Genomic DNA, 13116 nt, shown 5'->3' with positions numbered 1-13116 from the left:
TGGCCAAGATTTTGAGATCTTGGTTTATTAATGAGATTGGCCTATAGTTTGCTGGGTTGTCTAGATTTCTGTCCCCCTTGGGTATCAATTTTATGTACGCAGTGTTAAGGTGTCCCGAAATTCCACCTCCTCTCATTATTTTGTTATACATTCTAGTCAGGATCGGTGCTACCTGCTCTCTCATTACTTTATAAAATTCCCCATTAAACCCGTCAGGTCCCGGTGCCTTGTGTACGTTCAGATCTCCTATTGCCGTCTGTACTTCTTCTAATGTTATTTCTGCGTTCAATCTAGACAGCTCTTCCGTATTAATTTGCATGAGTTTTATGTTTTTCAACCAGTCATTTTCCCTGCCAACGTCTCTTCCCCCTTACTATATAATTTTGCATAGTAATCCCCCAGAATCTCAGTAATCTCTTGTGGGCTTGTCGATTTGCTCCAGTCAGGTCTAGTCATGTTAGTTATCAAAGTCATTGGTCGTCGACCTTTTGCCAGATTGGCCAATAGTCTCCCTGCCTTATTGCCAAATTTGTGTAAATCAACTTCCTGTTGTGATCGTATCAGATCCTCCCTTTTCCCCGCCCAAGATTGAAATTCCTGTCTTGCTGCTTTCCACTCCTCTTTTGCCTCTTGTGTCTTGTTTTCTAGATACCATGTGTACTTCTCTCTGAGGGCCTCACTTGCAGCCTGGTATTGTTTGTGGGTATGTTTCCTAAGTTTAGCTACATGTCCCATCAATCTTCCCCTTAATACTGTTTTTGCTGCTTCCCAAAACAACATTATATCCGCCTCATGTTCACTATTGGTTCTGCTATAGTCTTCCCACCATTCGTTCAGTGTTTTGGCAAATTCCTTGTCTCTAAGTAGAAACGACGGAAACCTCCACAAGTAGTCCGTCCCCCTCAGTGTTGTATCAGTGATTTCTAGAAGCACAGGGCTGTGATCCGATATCACCATATCTCCAATAGCCACATCCCTTACCTTATGCATCAGAAATTGGTCTACCAAAATGTAATCAATCCTGGACCACGCTTCGTGTGGATGCGAGTAGTGAGAATATTCCCGGTCATTTGGGTGAAGCATTCTCCAACTATCTTTTAAATTTGTGTCCTCCAAAAGCTTGACCATTAATCCTTTTACCTCCCTGATCGGTCTGCCGTCGTCTCTACTATATCTCTTATCTTCCCCCCTTGAAACCACTGCATTAAAGTCCCCTCCGACTATCCGTTTGAGTTCTGTGTCTTTTCCCAATTCAGTAGTGATAAAGTTAAAAAATGAAGTTTGTTCATTGTTAGGGGCGTATATGTTATATATATATCAAACTCTCCCTGTGGACTGGTAAGCTTAATGTGAATATACCTCCCTTCTTCATCATTGATCTGAGACACTATCGTGTGATTAAAATTTTTGTTAATTAGAATCATCACCCCTGCCTTTCGTCCCAGGGAGCCTGACCCAACTACTTTTCCCACCCATAGTTTCTGCATACGGAAGAAATCCCCCTGGGGTAGGTGTGTCTCCTGTAGTAATGCTATATCGACTTTCAGTCTTTTGAGTTGCCTCAATATCATCATGCGTTTATGTGGTGACTTCAGTCCTTTCACATTCCATGTCACTATTCTAACCATTGTCCCAATTTCTCAAGTATTTCACGTCGACATGTGGTCTTTCATATGTGTGGTGTTGTGACCCCTCCAAGCGTTCGGTGCGCCTATAACGTTGCTTTCCCTGAACCCATCTGCTCATCCTAAATCTATTATCAACTAACAACCCCTCAACTGTCCCCCCCTTTACAGTCAATCGTCTCTTCACTTCCATTTTTTCTGTGATGCTCCTGGCTCCGCAACTCCCTCTCAGCTCACTGATTAGTAATTACCCATAGCCTATCCCCCATTCTTCTGCTCCCCACTATATCAAGGCAAGGCCTTCTTGGTCAATAATCTTGTCAACATACAATACCCCTTCCCTCCTTTCCCATACACCTTGTTTGGTGCCTCTGAACCCAATCTCCCTCTCCTTCCTAACGATATGGTCCTCCCAGCACCCAATAGAGAGATTTGGAAGAGAATCCCGGACCCCCATGAACGCCAAAGCTCCTCTACCCCCCAGAGTATGCAGGATCCCAGGATCCATAGAGACCAAAGAGGAGGGGAGAATCAAAGAGAAGATGTAAGAAAAGGAAAAAAAAAATGTCCACCTCTACTTTTCGTCATTCCCCCCCCCCATAGGTCCCCCAGTTCGGTCCAAAATGATATATCTTCTCCTTAGAGTCTCTCTCAAGGCGCTCCCCTGCCCCGGTCTCCAGATTTGCGTGGCGGCGATCTTCTTTCCTTGGGATTCCTCATATGGAGCTCCTTCCCCTCCTCTCTCCTCTCCCTCCATTCGTTCCGGCCCTCTTCTCGAACCTCCTCCTCACTTTCCCCGCATCGACCACCCCTCCTCCCCGAAGATTCTCTTGTCTGGTCACTTTCCTCCGCCTCCTCCATCCATCTCTCCGCCTCTTTCAAGTCCTTTGTCACAAAAAAGGATCCATCTTGTCTTGTCACTCTCAGTAGGGCAGGGTAGAGCAACTGGAACTTTATACCTTTGCGGTACAGTGTAGTGCAGATCTTGCTGAAGGTCTTCCTTTTCCGGGTGACCTCTGCCGAATAGTCTCCAAATATCAATACTTTATGTCCTTGTAAAAACAATGGGATCCTCCTTCCTCTAAATGCTGGCAGCAACTCTTCTTTGTCCTTATATTCCAGGTATTTTATTATGACTTGGTGCGGTCTGGCTGTTCCAGTCGCCCCCGCATTGTCTTCCTTCCCGCTCGTTCTCCACATGCCTGGATTCTCTCTTACAGGTCCCACTCTGTGCACTCTTTCCACTCTGCAATTATGTGTCAGACCCAGCACCTTGGGGAGCTCTATTTCACAAATGTTATCCAATTGTCGCATGCTTATAGATTCCGGCAGCCCCACCAGCCTTAAATTGCTTCTCCTGGATCGGTTTTCCAAATCCTCCAGTTTGTCTTTTATAGCCTGGGAGCCCTCCGACATCTCCTTCAACTGCTCCTTTAATGTTATCACCTCGTCCTCTGCAGCTGATATTCTTTGTTCCGCCTCTGCCATCCTGGTTCCCTGCTGTGTGACCTGTTCTTTAATGGAGGATAGCGCAGCCCCCACCATAGCCTCCAGGGACTCTTTTATCCTGTCTGCCAGGTGCGTTGCCACTGCCCCAGCCAAACGGTCATAGTCTATCTGCATGTGTTATCTGGCTGCGCTGCTGGGCTGCCGACTTTTCGTTCTGCCTCTCCCCTTCCTCCTCCACCAGGCTCTGCTCACCTTCCTGCAGACCGCTGTATCCCGCGTCTGCCGCCATTTTATGGTCCCATGCTGTGTGGTCTCCCTCTGCAGCTCCTTGCTTTAAGTGCTTGCCGCCACTCCGGAGAAGGTACCGCTCCATATACCGATATCTCCTGCTCCCTGCCTCTCGCTTTCCACTGTCTCTCGCGGCCGTGGGGTGTTCTGTGTCGGTCTTTGTAGCTGAGGATTGCACGGAGCTCTGTCTCCTGCGTCCTCACATCAGAGCGCCGGAACCGGAAGTCCAACCCCCAGTTTTTAATGGGTAACTATTATTATAAAGTAAATTAAAGTTGACAAGCTTAAGTAATAAGAATTGATGGCGTTGGTATTGCAATGGGCATTTTAGTTGTGTTTACAGTCCTCCACTCCCAGCCGACTTTTCTTCCCCATTGACTTGCACTGGGTTTCGTGTTTCAGTCGGACCTTCGACTTTTCCCGATATTCGGCCGATTTCGTTCGACTCGACTTTTGAGAAAGTCGGGTGACCCGAAAAAAGGTTATGTCGCTCATCTCTACTCCCAAGGCCTCCTTCTCTCCTCCACACTTATTCGCTCCTCACCCAACCGCCTCCAAAACTTCTCCCGAATTGTCCCCATCCTCTGGAATTCTTTGCCCCAACACGTCCAGCTATCAACCACACTCGGATCCTTCAGACGGAACCTGAAAACCCATCTCTTCAGGAAAGCCTACAGCCTGCAATGATCCCCGCTGCCCCCTCACCACTACTGAAGCTACCACCTCACCATCACTGGAGCTGCTGCAACCCCCCCAACCTTCTGTCGCCTTCCCCATCCTGTAGAATGTAAGCCCGAAAGGGCAGGGTCCTCTCCCCTCTATATCAGTCTGTGATTGTTTGTTTACTGTAAGTGATATCTGTAATTTGTATGTAACCTCTTCTCATGTACAGCACCATGGAATCAATGGTGCTATATAAATAAATACTAATAATAAAAATAATAATATTGCACTCATTTCTTGACAGACCGCAGCATGGCCATTAGTTAGAAGCTGCTAATGATCTTTGGAGCAGGTAAGTTTTCCCTGAGTGGTACATATTGGGCCGTCTGAAGACTGAGTTTAGTCTAGGACAATTTGTCTGCACTACTAATTAACAGCAGTTACAATACCAAACTAAGGCAGTCCCTAATAGGAGAAAAACACAAGAATTATACTGTATTTTCACATACTATCTATTCCTGACACTGGAGTGGCTTATAAACTTACCAAGTATATAGTTTGAGGTCTGGGATCTGCCAATATGTGGCTAGTTTTCTGGCTGTTTCGGATAACATGATACGTGATTTTAGGGTTTTCTTCATCTAGTCCCGCTTGAATATAAGTCAATATTAAATAGTCTCCTGATGAGTCGCCTTTGGTGAGGATGAAACCCGTAGAAAAGAGAGGCTTGGAGAGTGAGTGTGCATATGTCACCTCACCCTATATACTGAGATGTGGGATATTTGTTTTTTCTATTAGTAACCTTCTGACTAACCTTCAGGGGGTGAATTATGGGTATAGATTTACATTTGGAAGTAATAAAGTTTAATTTTATCCTTTTGTCAGCAAACATGAGGAATAACAAGAGATAATCCCTTTAAGAAGATCCAGGTTTGGTTAAAGCGATTCCAACATTCTGAACAAAAAAGGGTTCTCCCATATGTGACATCGCTGATGTTTATTAACAGTTGATTTCCAAGTAAAATATTTACCACATTAAGAAAATAAAAAAGGCTTCTCCCCTGTGTGACTGCTCTGATGGCGATCAAGAAGCGCTTTCTGGCTAAAACATTTCCCACATTCTGAACATGAAAAAGGCTTCTCCCCTGTGTGAGTTCTCTGGTGTCTAACAAGATTCCCTTTATGGATAAAACATTTCCCACATTCTGAACATGAAAAAGGCTTCTCCCCTGTGTGAGTCCTCTGGTGCCTAACCAATGTTGAGTTACGATTAAAACATTTCAAACATTCTAAACATGAAAAAGGCTTCTCCCCTGTGTGAATTCTCTGGTGAACAACAAGGTCTGATTTCTGTTTAAAACATTTCCTACATTCTGAACATGAAAAAGGCTTCTCCCCTGTGTGAATTCTCTGGTGACTATCAAGCTCTGATTTCTGTTTAAAACATTTCCTACATTCTGAACATGAAAAAGGCTTTTCCCCTGTGTGAATTCTCTGGTGAACAACAAGGTCTGATTTCTGATTAAAATATTTCTCACACTCTGAACAGGAAAAAGGCTTCTCCCCTGTGTGAGTCCCCTGGTGCCTAACCAATTTTGAGTTACGATTAAAACATTTCCCACATTCTGAACAGGAAAAAGGCTTCTCCCCTGTGTGAATTCTCTGGTGGTATACAAAATGTGATTTAGATGTAAAATATTTCCCACATTCTGAACAGGAAAATGACTGATTTGCGTTAGGAGCAGTTTGTTTTTTATTGCCTCTTTTGTGACTTTGGTTTTCCTTAGTAGTCAGTAATGAATCAGAAGATGGGACCTGTTTCATAGGATCAGATGACAGATCTTTGCTGTGAATGGATGATGATATATCTGGAGTAATAGCAATCACTTCATTTGTATCTTGTAGGATATTAAGATCATCAGATTTAAAAACTGAAGATGTCAGCTGTCCCTCTGATCTCCTGGTACAGTCATCTGCTAACATAATAAAATAGTACTTTTTAATAAAATATCCTTGAGTTTTATATTTTTGAACATTTCTACTTCACTTGATATTTTTATGGACAGTTTATGTAACAAAAACTTAAATTTACAAAACAATGACAGTTCACAGTCTAATAGAAAACCTTGTTGGATGAGCCAGTAGTGTGCGGTGTTCAACTGTTGGTTCATTCTGCCTCCCAAATGTCAAATATAAAGAAACTAATCAATGTTATGTAGGCGAAAATAATACCAATTCTCATCTCACAAAAAACAAGTCCCCACTCAGGTCCATCATCTGTCAATGGAAAAACAGAGGTTCCCGCACTATTAGTGGCTCAAAGGCTGCTGAAAAGCAACAAGGTTTCCATAAACCAATCCGGCAAAATCCGCTCTCACTTCGGAGTCTTGCAGTGTGCGCAAACAACATTTAGGATCCCTGTATTTAGCAATACTACAGTGAGAAGAACCCACTTAATTTGTGGTGTGTGTCTCCTGGAGCACAATCTGGGCACTATGTGCTGGGTAATAAAATGGCAAATGTGTAATTTTCACTCTCCAACATCCACTGCGTGTTAATTTCCAGAAAGTGGCTGTGGAGTCAAAATATTCACTCCTCCTAAGGATTATAACCCTCAGTGAATTAATTTATAAAATGGAATCACTTTATGGGGATTTCTACTATTCTGGTTTCTGTCATTTAGTTATATTAGGGCTTCTGCATATGGTGTGTCCAATCTCATCTGGGATCTGTTCCTGCTGTCCAGCTGGAGTAATCTGGTCCCTACTTCAGCCAATTGGAAAGTACCACACCCTACTAAAGCTCAAAGCACATGGCCGGAATCTGCCAGATACAGCGCTGTTCTCCTCTGGTTCAGTCCTCTGTGCTCAGCTTGCGGCTTGTGTATTTGTTTCCTGCTGTGACCGTGGCCCGTTTACTGACTACTCTTGTGTCTTCTGATTCTGTGTTCTGTCCTTCTGGTTCTGACCCAGCTACCTGACTATTCTTCTTGCCATCTAACACCACAGAATAGCAGGTAACACCATGGTCCAAGCCTAGGGGTCCCTGTGTAAGTCCAGATTCCATGTAAGGGTGTTATAGGGCGATGAGCAAGGCAATCCTTGGGATATGGAGAGTAGAGAAGATAGAGCCAAGCATGTTCATGGTGGACATCTTTTGAGCTGCCAGGTGACCATGAACAGAGCTCCCAATACATTGTGTCTGTAAACTATTCCAGCTAGATCTGCATTCAAATAGCTAAATATATATAACAAAAATGGGGCGCACCAACTGTACCAATCACAAATATATAAATGAAGGTTTAGGTGCAGCAACAGTGGAATAATAAACATGAGAAGAGAAGAAAAAGAACCACTGCAAATAGCGCACACTGAACCAGTACAAAAACAATGTTTTATTGATGCAGCAATACAATTAAAAACATAATAAAAACATATGAAGCATCCCACAATATATAACAGTGAAGTATGGCATATCACAATTATAGATTATGCTGTAATAACCTGTATATCAACCATGTGGTCCAACCTCACTGCAATAAATCACAACAACCACCCCATAAACCTGCTCATGGAGACCAAGGGCCCTAATATTGCACAATCACTGCATGAAATAATTCCATGCATGTGTCCCTAAATATTCACTGGTTAGGGCACACAGGCCATAATAAGCCAACAGCAATATGGCCAATGCCCACAATCCAATATTCAATTGTACCACACAAAAATTACTCCAGAGCAACCAATGATAAGGTCGCAGTGAAAATACAGCTATAACCAAGTGGGTGCTACACCCAGGATCATACCCCACGCGTATCGCCGCAACCCATGCGGCTTCATCAGGGGAGCTAAATAGCTAAATGGCGCTCCTTCCCTTCTGAAGACTTCCATGTGCCCAGACAGTAGTGTACAATTGTATGTAGGGATTAGTGCGAAGCTGGAAAATAATTTGTAAGATCCATTTGTTTCCTATTATCCTTTGTGAAGAATTCCAAACTTACCACCACATAAAGTGACACACGTCAGATATTAATAATGGGGCCTGATTAGGAACTACTGAAATGATCAAACTCCACAGTCTCCATCAGTAATAAATGAGCAGCTAGTGGTGAAACCTCTCTGGGGTAATTAGCGTATGGGTCTCGGAGACTTCACAATCTATACTATCCTAAGCTCCAATAATATTTTCTGTCAGATGAGTTTCAAGAAGAAATATTAGGCATTTAAAGAGAACTGTGTATAAGGCCGGTTTCACACGTCCAGATATTTTCGGTACCGGAGATGTCCATGTGTGTAATACTTGTGGTACATGTGTGACAACTGTGTGCAGCATCAGTACCACATGGACGGTCGGAAGGGAAGAAGCGCTACAGTAAGCGCTGTTCACCGGCGGCAGGTGCTGAAGACGCTCTCATCATTCTCCTCTGCTCTGTCGGCAGGGAGAATGATGAGAGTTATATTAAAGTCAGAATGATGACAGCAGGTGGCGGCTTTTGGGACTATTATTCCCATCAACCTACACCTGCTGCTAAGAACAGTGACAGCAGGAGCGGATGATGGGAGTATTCCTCACATTTAAAAAACTGCATGGGGTCCCCCCATTTTTGACAACAAACCTTGCTAAAGCTGACAACTGGGGGATGGTATTCTCAGGCTTGTAAGGGGCCAGCCTAAAAATAACAGCCCGCAGCTGCCCAGAAAAGGCACATCTATTAGATGCGCCAAATCTGGTGCTTTTCCCGGCTCTTCCCACTTTCCCTGTAGTGGTGGCAAATGGAGTTCATATTTGTGGGGTTGATGTCACCCTTGTATTGTCTGGTGACATCAATTCCACGGCTTAGTAATGGAGAGGTGTCTATAAGACACCTATCCATTACTAATCCTATAGTTATATGGTAAAGACACAGCCAGAATAAAGTCTTATATTAGAAATAAAACAAAACACAGTTTTCATTTTTTATTTAACAATAACACAGAGAATTAGCTTGAACTGTGGTGACCTCATCACTGGCTATTTCCCACAGTCCTGAGGTCACTGCAGTTCAGCCTGGCTGGAAACCTCGATGATGTCACTTCTGGTTAATGATGTTGTGCTTGCAGCAGCTCATTCACCAGTGGTTCTCTGCCTGCATGGTCGCATCTTGGCACCGTCCAGGTTGAAAACGAATTATCCCCCAGACATGGATTACGGCGTGGGACAGAGCGACAGACAGGTATGGTATATTGTTGTATTTTATTTTTATTACAGAATGAGGTCTTCGGTGGAAATAGGCGTTAGGTGAGTATAACTGTGTTTGTTATTTTTAAATAGAAAAGGAAAACTGTTTAGTTTTATTGCTAATAAAAGGCTTTATTCTGGCTGAGTCTTTATTTTCCATGTAGCCAGGGCCGGACTGGGAGTGAAATTCAGCCCTGGCATTTGTAAGACCACAGGCCCACGTCTTGTACCCTCTGTAATCTTGCTCTCTAGATAGTCTAATACAGGTCCGCGGCCTACAATCACAACGTTTAGTGTTGTGGAGCTGCAGAGCTGACAGCCACTGAATTATGGCCACTTTAGATGGGCCAATAATCATGAAATGTGGGATTGTAAGAGCGCGGCTTCCTGATTATCGGCTCATTTCAATAGGTCAGTAATCACCTGATGGAAGGAAAAATGATTATTAGTCACGGCTTAAAAATCCAGGTTCTTGGTGGCACATTGCTCGGGGTAAACAGGACATGCGCTCCTGAGAACAGGACAGTCTACGTGCACAGAACATATTACCAGTCGCTGTGTGCACAGAGAAGTGCGTCCTCCTGTGTGAACAGGCCGTAGAGGACACTGACTGACGTGTATATGGCTGGTCGGTGGTCGTGGACATGCTGGAGCACAGGAATGACAGGAAAGTCTCAGTCAGACGGCCGTTTCTCACGTCCATGTTCTGTCTGTGGTTTTCATTATTTCTCTTCCATTATAGTCTATGGTGCTGCTCACAGGCTCATGTTCTTGCAGACTGTGTCTCCCCAAATAAAAATCAGACATTTTCATTTTTAATTGTTGTCACAGACACAATCCCCTCCACAAGTCTCTGAACCTGCGCCGATCACAGACCCCACATAGATCGCCCCAGTGCACACTCTGCGCGGATTAACACTGTAATGTATAGGAGAAGATTTTCATTCATTTAGTTTTTTTCATACGTGAAAATCACTAAAGTTCCCGTCTGGGGGCAGCACCCATCACCGGCCCATGTGTAGTGACCCATTAACCAGTTTATCGCTGCCTTGCCTTCCTTATAGAAGCAGCAGAGACTGGACAGATGGTTTTCATGCTGGGATGCCTGTATTTTGTGGCTGCAGAACCAAGGTAAGGGGATGTGCACACATCTTTGTCAGGCGGATTGAAGAAGCGCCACAAACCTGCCGCTAAACATGAACGTAGTGCACGGCAATGGAAAACCACATTGCTGTACCCGCTCCGTCTGTTACGTCTTTTATCTGCTTCAGTGCTTGGAAACTGAGGCCATTAATAGAAGTAGCACATTCTGTCACCTGCAACTATAATAGAAACTATCGAGAAAAGACGCCGGTGGCACAAAAGACATGGCGCCTTCAGGTAAAAGACCGGAGACACTTTCCTGAAGCAGCTCTGCCCCCTGAAATAAAACTGTGTGCACATACCCTAGATACAAACACAAGGCTACAGCACCCTGCAAACACTGAGTACAAGAATCATTCTAAGGCCGGGGTCACACTAGGGTGTGTGATGCGAGAAACAACACCCAGCACTGCCACCGGCACTCGGACCGGAGCGTGCGGCTACATGGATTTCTAAGGGCCAATGCAGACGGCCATATATATCCTCTGATCTGAGAGAATCGGCCAATTATACTGTACAGCTGACACTTGGATCAGGATCTGACCCGAGTGTCAGCACAGTGTGGTCCGATTGTCTAGGATGAGAGATTCAGAGAACACTGAGGAAAAGATGGAGAACAAACTCTTCTCCATTGTGTCATCGGAGTGCAGTCCAGTGTTTTCCACGCACTCATTGTATTGCATTACTGAGCGTGATCAGAATATCATACGTTAACAACATATAACGCATGTTCCAACCCCATGGATAGAGACAAACACCTCGGTCGCCTCAGAAAGTCCTTTTTGAGTCAGGGCTACCATCCAAGAACAATAGAAAACCAAATTACAAGAGCCACCAGAATATCAAGGAATCACCTGCCACATTACAAAGCTAAAGAAGAAAATAACCGGGAGCCTCTAGTGGTCACCTACAACCCAAATCTGGAGGTGCTAAAGGGAGCGGCACGGGAATTACAACCTTTACTACAAAACGATGCCCGATTACAATCCATGTTTCCAGACCCCCCACTACTGTGTTTTAGGCAGCCCCCTAATCTAAGAAGCATCATTGTCAGAAGCTCCCTGTCCTCTCCAACAGCTGCAGGAACCTTTCCTTGCAACCAGAAAAAATGTAAAACCTGTCCATTTATAATGACCACGGACAAGATAAAGATCCCCAACTCACATCAGGACTACAAGATCCCAGGTACTCTCAGCTGCATCACATCTAATGGGGTGTACTTAATTATTTGTACTAAATGTCCATCTGGGGGGTCTGTATGTGGGGAGAGACCAGGCAAACACTGAGAACAAGGATGAATTCTCATTGCCACACAATAAGAGAAAAAAGAAGGGATCTACCTGTGGCAAAACATTTTTGTATCCCCGGTCATAGCATGATGGACATTAAATTACTTGTATTAAAAGGTAACTTCAACTCTCAGAGAGACAGGAGGGTCTGGGAGTATAAATTTATGACAACTTTTGACACACTCAGTGCAGGAATGAATGTGTCGCATGGATTTATGTCTTTTTACATCAATTAAGGAATTTGCTCTTCAGACCTTCTGGGGTCATCACACAACACAGAACCAGATCCCAATCAGAGGGCAATAAAACCTTCACACTCCTAATCTATAAACTGTTCCAATATTTATGACAATTCTGCTAAATGTTACTTGTCTTGTCTGTTGCGTTATTTTTGTGCTGTTTTGTGTATAAATATGTGATTTTTCAGATGTTGCATTAGTCTAGCCTGATGAAGAGACCTGAGGAGTCTCGAAAGCTTGCAATGTGCTACCACCTTTTCAGTTAGCCATTAAAAGGTATCAACCACTGAGGACTCTCAATTCTAAATATTCTTTTATCTACTGGCTAACACGGTACAAAGTTATATATCTTTCCTGTATCAAAGTCATTTGAACAGTTTTGGGTGGAGGAGAATGTTGTGGTCTAGAGGCAAAATGGTGATCATGGAAATACGGCCGGACTACACCACCGATAAAGCAGCCACAGCCGGTGACTGAGAGGAATCTGTGACGTCTCTGCATTCAGTGGTTACTACTCACCTGGGTAGTCATATGTGGGAATCTCCTCTTTACACCATTCATCACCCCTCACATATGTCTCTGTAGTATTAGTATGGGTCAGATCTTCACCCTGAAACAAATATTGTAAGAGTCACCGACAGATGGAGAAGTCCCATCTATGATCAGCTCTAATCCTGCCATCTCCACCGCTCTCATTACACAAGTATAAAACATATAATACTGGTGGATAAAACAAGACTGAGCACAAGACCTTCACAGCCGTCTACACATCATAGGGGAGATCTCCTGACACCTTCTCTCCATCTACCTGATGATCCTGAGGAGCACTGGGATCTTCTTGGTTACAGTCCTGTGGAAGAAGAGGACGGGGACATCTCTCTGGTGTTGTCCTCTTACTGGATAGATCTGGAGGAAACACATACAGGGACTGAATTCATTCTCTACATACAGATAATTATAGGCCGTGTGTATTTAGTCCTGTCTATTACCTGGTGATGTGAGGGGCTGGGGAACCTCCATTATGACGTTCTTGTACAGATCTCTGTGTCCTTCTAAATACTCCCACTCCTCCATGGAGAAATAGACGGCGACATCCTGACACCTTATAGGAACCTGACACATACAATGATACCGTCATCCCCCGATCCCTTCATAGTGTTACTGTATAATGTCCCAGCATTCCCAGCAGTGTCACCTCTCCAG

General features: G+C 44.1%; 1 long non-coding RNA gene and 1 pseudogene across 1 annotated transcript; both read right to left on the bottom strand.

The window, feature by feature from the left end:
• Nucleotides 1-6144, bottom strand: part of LOC141076439 (uncharacterized) — a 70129-nt pseudogene extending 63985 nt beyond the window's left edge.
• A 1255-nt stretch (nucleotides 6145-7399) lies between these two features.
• On the bottom strand, nucleotides 7400-12820 carry LOC141076442 (uncharacterized). Its single transcript, XR_012227487.1, has 3 exons — nucleotides 12722-12820; nucleotides 12433-12523; nucleotides 7400-10020 (listed from the first exon to the last, which is right to left on the bottom strand). It is a non-coding gene; the product is annotated as an uncharacterized lncRNA (long non-coding RNA).
• Between the last annotated feature and the right edge of the window lie 296 nt (nucleotides 12821-13116).

This window comes from Dendrobates tinctorius, unplaced genomic scaffold, assembly GCF_039654945.1.
Source record: "Dendrobates tinctorius isolate UK_male_01 unplaced genomic scaffold, ASM3965494v1 ptg000404l, whole genome shotgun sequence".
Taxonomy (NCBI): Eukaryota; Metazoa; Chordata; class Amphibia; order Anura; family Dendrobatidae; genus Dendrobates; species Dendrobates tinctorius.
This window is presented reverse-complemented; position numbering and strand designations above follow the sequence as displayed.